The sequence below is a fragment of the Salvelinus sp. IW2-2015 genome, unplaced genomic scaffold (genome assembly GCF_002910315.2).
Source record: "Salvelinus sp. IW2-2015 unplaced genomic scaffold, ASM291031v2 Un_scaffold3522, whole genome shotgun sequence".
NCBI lineage: Eukaryota > Metazoa > Chordata > Actinopteri > Salmoniformes > Salmonidae > Salvelinus > Salvelinus sp. IW2-2015.
The window spans coordinates 98,071-108,553 of NW_019944802.1; positions in this window are offsets into that span (position 1 = coordinate 98,071).

Sequence of the window (10,483 nt, forward strand, 5' to 3'; positions counted from 1 at the left end):
TGTAGTGAACAGTTAAGTAGTGAACAGTAGTAGTGGTCAGTAGTAAGTGGGTAGTAGTAGTGGACAGAGTAGTAGTGAACAGTAGTAGTGGTAGTAGTAGTGGTCAGTAGTAGTGGACAGTAGTAGTGAACAGTAGTAGTGGGTAGTGGTAGTGGGTAGTAGTAGTGAACAGTAGTAGTGGTCAGTAGTAGTGGATAGAGTTATTCTGTGATCTGATCTCAGCCTTCAATTACCAGAGTGCCCCAACCCAACTGCCCTTTGTAATAAAGCCAGCAGCTTGTCCCATGCAGAAGGCTTTACTCCCTCAGGATAATCTTCTTACCAATATCTTTCTATCTGAAATAAATATTCCACTCTGTTTGCGTCACAAACTAAACCACAGTCTGCGGAAGACTCCAACAGATCAGTAGGTTAGTGGTATAAATTAGCACGGTTACTGGGATGAAACATTCAGGGCTAGATAGGACAATTAAGCTACATATTATCATGGTGTCCAAGTCATAGCATTAGTCCATTTATACTGAGAACACTGTAGATGGATGGGGATGGAGGGAGGGAGGAAGGGAAGGAAGGAAGGAAGGAAGGAAGAAGGGAGGGAGAAAGGGATGGAGGGAGGGAGGGAGTATAGAGGGAGGAAGGGATAGAGGGAGGATGGAGCAATGGAGGTGGGAATAATGGAGGGATGGAGGGAATAATGGATTGAGGGAGGGAAGGAAGGGAGGAGAAGAGAAAGGAGTTAGGAAGGAAGGAAGGAAGGAAGGAAGGAAGGAAGAGAGAAGGAAGGAAGGAAGGAGGGAAGAAGAAAGAGTGTTAGGAAGGAAGGAAGGAAGGAGGAATAATGCAAGGTAGAAGGGAAAAATGGAAGGTAGAAGGGAATAATGGAAGGAGGGAGGGAAGGGTAGATGGATAACACATTTCCACAGTGAATCTCTGTTTGTCTGTAGACATCCAGCTGTAGTCAGCATCACTCTAATTCCAGCTCTCTAAAAGAAGATTACAGCCTTTCATTTAGATGTTTGAAACATTCTGTAGTGTACTGTAGGACAGAAGCTTTAGAACATTTCAACAGGGATTTCTTTGTTGTCTGAGCTACAGGCCACAGAACATAGCAGAATATAGCAGTAATATAAACATACTACACATCCAAGAGACATTGAGCACTTTTAGCTAAGAATTTGAACCTTTCACTTGATGGAAAGCTGCTGTTTGCAGATGAGAGATGAAGAGAAACAAAGCAAATTTGAAGGAGATAAAGAGATGATGGAGCTTAGAATGATAGAGACGGACTGGTCATCACTTCCCCCAGAAGCTGATCTCTTTCTCTGTCACAGAAGTAGTCTGAAGAGATGAGAGATTATRCCATTACCTTCGAATGCTTTTTGGGCAATTATAATTATGAACAAACTCTCTGTACTTTGTGCTTCTTATAAGCCACATGACGTGGCATGGAGCCATTAGTTAAAACCTGTTCAACTCTGATCCCTCTCTGGTGGCATTTTCTAAATGATGCATAATATTGTATACAGTACTAACCTCAGAAAGTACATTTCAGTTTCAGAACTATAAGTCCTACAATCACATGCCTAGTGGAATGAACTGTGGGATTGATATGAAGGTGACTACTACAGAGCCTGAGATACAGCAAGCCAGAAACCATCTGCTGTTTAACTTCTTGTGGCTGGGGGCAGTATTGAGTAGCTTGGAAGAATAAGGTGCCCAGAGTAAACTGCCTGCTACTCAGGCCCAGTTGCTAATATATGCATAGTATTAGTATATTTGGAAAGAAAACAATCTAACAATTCTAAAACTGTTAGAATGATGTCTGTGAGTATAACAGAACTCATATGGCAGGCAAAAACCTGAGAAAGAAATCCAAACAGGAAGTGGGAAATCTGAGGTTTGTAGGTTTGCCTATCCAATTTACAGTGGGATATTGGTCATACTTCCACTAGATGTCAACAGTCTTTAGAACCTTGTTTGAGGCTTCTACTGTGAAGGATGGGGGAATGGGAGCTGAATGAGTCAGAGGTCTGCCAGAATGGCATGAGCTGACCATGTGTGTTCACGTGAGAGTTAGCTGCGTTCCATCGCATTTCTGAAGACATAGGAATTCTCCGGTTGGAACATTATTGAAGATTTATGTTAAAAACATCCTAAAGATTGATTCTATACATCGTTTGACATGATTCTACAGACTGTAACGGAACTTTTTGACTTTTCGTCTGGACTTAGTGATCGTGCCTCTGGGCTAAACGCGCAAACAAAAAGGATGTACTTCATCGAACAAAACAAACATTTATTGTGGAACTGGGATTCCTGGGAGTGCATTCTGATGAAGATCATCAAAGGTAAGTGAATATTTATAATGCTATTTCTGGCTTCTGTTGACTCCACAACATGGTGAATATCTGTATGGCTTGATATTGTGTCTGAGCGCTGTACTCAGATTATTGCATGGTGTGCTTTTTCCGTAAAGTTTTTTTGAAATCTGACACAGCGGTTGCATTAAGGAGGAGTGGATCTAAAATTCCATGCATAACACTTGTATCTTTTAGCAATGTTTATTATGAGTATTTCTGTTAATTGATGTGGCTCTCTGCAAAATCACCGATGTTTGGAACTACTGAACATAACACGCCAATAAAACTGAGATTTTTGGATATAAAATGAACTTTATTGACAAAAACATACATGTATTGTGTAACATGAAGTCCTATGAGTGTCATCTGATGAAGATCATCAAAGGTTAGTGATTAATTTTATCTCTATTTCTGCTTTTTGTGACTCCTCTCTTTGGCTGGAAAAATGGCTGTGTTTTTCTGTGACTAGGTACTGACCTAACATAATCGCATGGTGTGCCTTTGAAATCGGACAGTGTGGTGGGATTAGCAACAAGCTTCTTTAAAATGGTGTATAATACATGTATGTGTGAGGAATTTGTATTATGAGATTTCTGTTGCTTGAATATGGCGCCCTGCACTTCACTGGATGTTGGTCAGTTACCCAAGAGAGGTTAAATTCCCATTAAAATCCCATTCCTCCAGTGCTCTGATCCTCTCCTCCAGTGCTTGATCCTCTCCTCCAGTGCTCTGATCCTCTCCTCCAGTGCTCTGATCCTCTCCTCTAGTGCTCTGATCCTCTCCTCCAGTGCTCTGATCCTCTCCTCCCAGTGCTCTGATCCTCTCCTCTAGTGCTCTGATCCTCTCCTCCAGTGCTCTGATCCTCTCCCTCCAGTGCTCTGATCCTCTCCTCCAGTGCTCTGATCCTCTCCTCCAGTGCTCTGAACTTCTCCTCTAGTGCTCTATCCTCTCCTCCAGTGCTCTGATCCTCTCCTCTAGTGCTCTGATCCTCTCCTCCAGTGCTCTGATCCTCTCCTCCAGTGCTCTGATCCTCTCCTCTAGTGCTCTGTTCTCCTGCTCCTTTTCTCACCACTGAGACTGTCGTGACTATCATTAATGTGATGACGGTTATCTTATCAAATCAATTGACTATGTTTAATTATTACATGATTCAATTAATCATGTAACAATTAACTCATTAGCAATCTTGGTGCACCACCGAAAAAGTTTTTTTAATGAGTTACCATTTCCTGAATTAACTCAAGAATATATCATAATGTATCGTTATCATACCATCGTCCATTAATCATTAGTACCTCGGTCTCATCGGGAACGTTGTTGACTTCAAATCTGCACAAACCCTAGTCTAAATGACGATTCAGCGATACACAATTTGGCTTAATTGTTTATTTACTAACTAACTAAATTATTACACAGAATTACATAAACACATACACAGGATAGATTATACGTTGATTACTAACATAATGCAGTGAAAAGTATCTAAGTGGACTAACAGCTTGTTACACAATGAAAGGGGTTGGGAATGAAAGAGTGGGAGAAAGAGAGACAAAGTAATTTAACTATCATACATACAGTTGAAAAATACGCTCATGGGAATGTGAATACTTTGCACATGAACGACCGCTCATTCTATAATAATTGCAATGTATATATTTACACTTAGATGTCTTTGTCTGTCATCTCTCTGTTGAAACCACTCGATCCGTCTGTGACAAATAGTTCGACAGAAAGTCTCTGGTTGTGTAAGACTATGGTTGTCCACCAGAGGTCACAATGTCCTTAGTTGTGGTAGTAGGCTTATTTGTTCGTTAGAATGCGTACATCAGATGTTCCTATGGTCGTTTGATAAGATCTTCCTCGTGTCGTTGGCCAAGGTTCTAAACTACTTTACATGCAGAGCTGCAGGTGATGTCTTAGTCTAGTCTTCTTCACTCGTCGAGTTTCAGATGATCTTGGAATTTTAGATCATTTTGTCACATATTCAGCTCACGCTGCACGTATACTGGTCTGGTAAAGTCTAAGCATTTGTAACATTCAGCTCACGTTGTCAGTCACACTGCACGTATTTTGGTCTCAATGGTTGATTATTCAGGGTAAAGCTCCCGACCATTTTACACGCCAGTAGCAACCCGGCAATGCACTGGTCTCAATGGTTAATTCTTTAAGAGTCCTTTATAAGCACTCAGGCAAAAGGGGCATTCCATCCTTTTGGGATAATGTCTGTGCTCAAGTGGGCGTAGTCACTGACTAGGTAAAACTTCACATAAAAAACAACTGTATCATTTAGAAGGCTAAAATCACATTTCATCTTCTCTCAAATAGTTTAATATTTAATCATGTAGGTTTTACAACATTTAGATGTAACTCTGACACATACATTGTGAAAGCTCTTAACTTCTCTAGGGTATGTGGGACGGTAGCGTCCCACCTCGTCAACAGCCAGTGAAACTGCAGGGCGCCAAATTCAAAACAACAGAAATCTGAAAATTTAAATTCCTCAAACATACAAGTATTTTACACCATTTTAAAGCTACAGTTGTTGTAAATCCAGCCAAAGTGTCCGATTTCAAAAAGGTTTTACGACGAAAGCACACCAAACGGTTATGTTATGTATGAGCCAAGTCACAGAAAAAGACAGCCATTTTTCCAGCCAAAGAGAGCAGTAACAAAAAGCAGAAATAGAGATAAAATGAATCACTAACCTTTGATGATCTTCATCAGATGACACTCATAGGACTACATGTTACACAATACATGTATTTTTTGTTCGGTAAAGTTTATATTTATATCCAAAAATCTGAGTTTAGGCAAGACACTACTGTCTCACTTGGCAAAAAGCCTGAGAAAATGCAGAGCGCCATATTCAAATTTAATTACTATGAAAATTACTATAAAATCAAACTTTCATTAAATCACACATGAAAGACACCAAATTAAAGCTACACTGGTTGTGAATCCAGCCAACATGTCAGAATTCAAATAGGCTTTTCGGCGAAAGCATACGATGCTATTATCTGAGTATAGCAACATTGTAAACAAAGGGAGATACGCATATTCCAACCCTGCAGGCACGACACAGAACGCAGAAATAAAAATATAATTCATGCCTTAACTTTGACGAGCTTCTGTTGTTGGCACTCCAATATGTCCCATAAACATCAGAAATTGTCCATTTGTTCGATTAATTCCCTCGATATATATCCAAAATGTCCATTTATTTGGCGCGTTAGATCCAGAAAAACACTGGTTCCAACTTGCTGGTTCCAACAGACAAAATATCTCAAAGGTTACCTGTAAACTTTGCCAAACCATTTCAAACTACTTTTGTCATACAACTTTAGGTATTTTTTAGCGTTAATAATTGATAAAATTGAAGACGGGATGATCTGTGTTCAATACAGGATTAAAACCAAATGTAGCATGCCTTCTGGTCATGCGCTTCAATCAAACAGGACACCTAGAGTGACTCGACTTCAAGATGGCCGTATTTCTTAATTACACAAAGGAATAACCTCAACCAATTTCTCAGGACTGTTGACATCCAGTGGAAGCCGTAGGGACTGCAAGCAATTCGCTTAGAAATCTGGTTTCCAAATGAAACCTCATTGAAAAGAGAGTGACCTCAAAAAAAAAAATATCTGAATGGTTAGTCCTCGGGGTTTTGCCTGCTAAATAAGTTCTGTTATACTCACAGACATGATTCAAACAGTTTTAGAAACGTCAGAGTGTTGTCTATCCAAATCTACTAATAATATGCATATCTTATCTTCTGGGGATGAGTAGCTGGCAGTTGAATTTGGGTATGCTTTTCATCCAAACGTGAAAATTCTGCCCCCTACCCTAGAGAAGTTAAAGTTACATTGTTTCCATTATAACATCTTTAATGATATCACAAAACAGTTAATTATCTGACATGATGGTTCTTTAATTCCCTCCAGACCATTTCCCACATGCTTTGTGTTAGAAATGGATGTTGGAGTTTTGGCGGGAAGAATCTATTCGTAACAAAAGGGTTCTTTCCCCTCAATACTGCATGGAAAGGGTGAGAAAGTTCCTGCAAGGTATTTACGACCGTCATAAACTCTCCCCCAGGAGAGGGGGGTCTTGAAACATTTGATCTCCATCCAGGAGAGCAAGTCATGACACCACAGTCTAGAGGTCAGACATGTCTCTCTCCACCTCCAGCTCTCTGGGTCTGGTTGAGGGGGTGTTGTTGAACTGAACAATTTGTTGTGCTTACTGGAGAATGTTCACCTGCTGTTCCAGCTCCACTTGTCTTACCTCCAGCTGGGTGAATTGATCCTTATTTTCAATGAGAGAGTAGTACTCTGTGCTGGAAGGTTGACTTTCTCCTTGGGGTTGCTCATCTGTGGGGTTGTATAATGAAAAGGTCTGGTCTGACACGCTCGGGATGGGGGATCTCTTTCTCAAGAGAGAGCTGTTGATCTACAGTATCTCTTTGATTATGTGAAAGTCCAGCTGAAACTGTTTGGGGTTGCCCTGTACCGCTACTGTTCCAGACAGTTTGACATTGGCTCACCCATTGCTAACAAGCCCCGTCCTTTAACCTTTCAGTGATACCCATCCCGGATCCGGGAGCATCCTCATCAAAAAAGTTGACTAGCATAGCCTAGCCTAACGGGACAGGGATATCATATAATATAATTTTCATGAAATCAAAAGTCCAATACAGATAATGAAAGATAAACATCTTGTGAATCCAGCCATCATTTCCGATTTTTTAAATGTATTACAGCGAAAACACAATATTTATTTATATTAGCTAACCACAATAGCCAAAGACTCAACCTCATATTTTCACCATGTTTCTACCGCATAGGTAGCTATCACAAAACCGACCAAATAGAGATATAATTAGTCACTAACCAAGAAACAACAGTCTTATAACATGTTATACAATAAATGTATGTTTTGTTTGAAAATGTGCATATTTGAGGTATAAATCATAGTTTTACATTGCAGCCACAATCACAAATAGCACCAAAGCAGCCAGAATAATTACAGAGAGCAACGTGAAATACATAAATACTCATCATAAAACATTTATGAAAAATACATGGTGTACAGCAAATGAAAGATAAACATCTTGTGAATCCAGCCAATATTTCCGATTTTTTAAGTGTTTTACAGCGAAAACACAATATATATTTATATTAGCTCACTACAGTAGCCAAACACACAACGCAATTTACTCCCCGCAAAAATAGCTTGCACAAAACCGACAAAATAGAGATAAAATGAATCACTAACCTTGAACAAATTCATCAGATGACAGTCTTATAACATCATGTTATACAATAAACTTATGTTTTGTTCGAAAATGTGCATATTTAGAGCTACAAATCCTGATTATACATTGTGAATACGTAGCATCGATTCACCAGAATCTCCAGAGATATTTTGGACACTCACCTAATCTGACCAAAGAACTCATCATAAACTTTACATAAAAATACTTGTATGGCAAATGAAAGATACACTGGTTCTTAATGCAACCGCTGTGTTAGATTTTTTTAAATAACTTTACCATAACAAACAGCTTGCGTTATTGCGAGACAGCGCTCGCCAAAACAGCAGAGAATAGGAATCAACATTTTCCACAGAAATACGAAATAACATCATAAATTGTTCTTACTTTTGCTGAGCTTCAATCAGAATCTTGTACAAGGAGTCCTTGGTCCAGAATAAATCGTTGTTTGGTTTTAGAATGTCCTTTTCTTCTGTCGAATTCGCGCCACAATGCTAGCCAAATTTGATAACGTTCGCCACCCTCTCTCGACGCAAAAAACGGAAAACTCCAAAGTCCCAATAAACGTTGAATAATCTGATATAACTCGGTTGAAAAAACATACTTTACGATGTTATTATCACATGTATCAAATAAAATCAGAGCCGGAGATATTCGCCGTGTAAACCGAAAGCTTTTCAGAAGCTAATGTCGAGCTCTGCCTCGCGCCTTGGTAGAGAAAGGAAATTCCTGACCTGCCACTCCAAAAGCTCTTGTTCGACCTCAGATCATGCTAGACACCCCATTCCACCTTCCACTGCCTGTTGACATCTAGTGGAAGGCGTATGAAGTGCATGTATATCGATAAATATAAGCCAGTTGAATAGGCAGGCCCTGAAACAGAGCCCCATTTTCAGAATTTTCACTTCCTGTCTGGAAGTTTGCTGCCAAATGAGTTCTGTTTTACTCACAGATATAATTCAGTTTCTAACAGTTTTAGAAACTTGAGAGTGTTTTCTATCCAATAGTAATAATAATATGCATATTGTATGATCTAGAATAGAGTACGAGGCCGTTTAAATTGGGCACGATTTTTTCCAAAGTGAAAATAGCGCCCCCCTATTGACAAGAATTAAGTAGGGGTAGTATGTTAATATAGCACTGTGCCATGCCAGGGGATTGTCTATGGGGAAGATGAAGTTGCGTATGTTCCCATTTTTATGATAGTTAGCAAAAGGTTTCTCTTGATTTTCCATTAGAGGCTTATTTTTTTACTCTTTTTGTGTCTTGTAATTTTTTACATCCAGAAGGTAATGTATTTTAATGACCTCTGAACAGCAGGAGGGGGCTTCAAAGGCCTCTGAATTTGAGTGAAACTCTCCTGCCGTTGTTGGGCTCAAGGCCTTTTCACCTTTCACTTCACGCCTGATTGCTAATTGAAGTTGCTGTCAGATATGTTCTGGTAGCCTTAACTTTGCATTCAGTCCTTATAAAGTAAAATATATCATTGTAATATATTTTTCTTCTTGGCTTTAAAAGTAGCTTCAGACTAAACATGACTCACTCAGTTCCAGGTTGGATGGTGTTTCAGGTTTCTGTTTGTTTGCCAGAGCATTTGATGTATAGCTTAGAAATAAGAATCTTTGGTAGTAGGAATCCTTCCAGGTCATTTGTCCAAAATCAGGTTGTAGGTTTGGAGTTGTGGTTTGCAGTGAAGGTTATGTTTTGGAGGGTAATATCTTGTATATGTCCTTGTTGAAAAATCCAAGTTTGTCTAACTATAGATCTATCCTTTTGTGAAAACATGCTGAAAAATGTGGGAGCTCATGTGATCAACTCTCTCTCTCGCTTTGTTAATGTAAACATATGTTTCCCATGCCAATAAAGCTTCTTGAATTTAATTGAATTGAGAGAGCTGAACCATAGCTGATAGGACAGAGAGAGACCTGGATCCTAGCTGAGAGATGTTACAACACTGTAACAAATTATAGAACACTTGAAATGGCAATATTCTATAAAAATGTTGGTAATTGTAATATTTACTATTACTTTATGAATGTTTATTTCCCTTTTGGTTATTTCAATTGCTTTGGCAATGTAAACATAATATGTTTCCCATGCCAATAAAGCCCTTATTTTAACAGAGAGAGAGCGAGAGAGAGCGAGAGAGAGAGAGAGAGATGGGCCCTAGCTGATAGGACAGAGACAGCTTGGGTTACAGTCATGTTCAACCAGATAAAGTAGAAAGTGATTGTTAACCTAAAAAGCCCCTCTTAGCTTTCTCAAGAGAAAGTTTAGTTGGAGAATTATATTTAAGCCGGCTTTGGATTCAACGCTTTTAACACATAAGCAGTGGTGGAAAAAGCTCTTCCAAAGTAAGACACACAATAGACTCAGACTCAGCCCAGGATTACTATGATTTATTTAAAAAAATCAAAAACAGTTTAAACTCAGAAATCACTTTCCAAGTGGATTTTAATCTTTAAATGGATTCTTAACAGAGAGCTGCTGCGGTCACTGTTACGGGATGTTTATTTCCCTCTTTGGATTCTGTTATTATTATTCATTTGACATTAATAGCTTTTTTCATATTTTGTACAATTCCTGTGGAATGATTTAGTTTAACAATTATCAGATACAATGAGAAAAAAATACGTGAAAAAAAATATATATATATATATAATTGAGCAAATGTAATTTTGTTAAACAAATAACTCAATTGCCTAGTGGATTTGTCTGAACATATCAAGTCCAGACATGCAGCATTTCTAAAAACACGTCACTTTTCTGATTCCTGGATAATTCACAAACTATTAGGATGTATTTTGCATGTAAACATTCTTCACACCGGAAAGCATATTTTCACAATAAA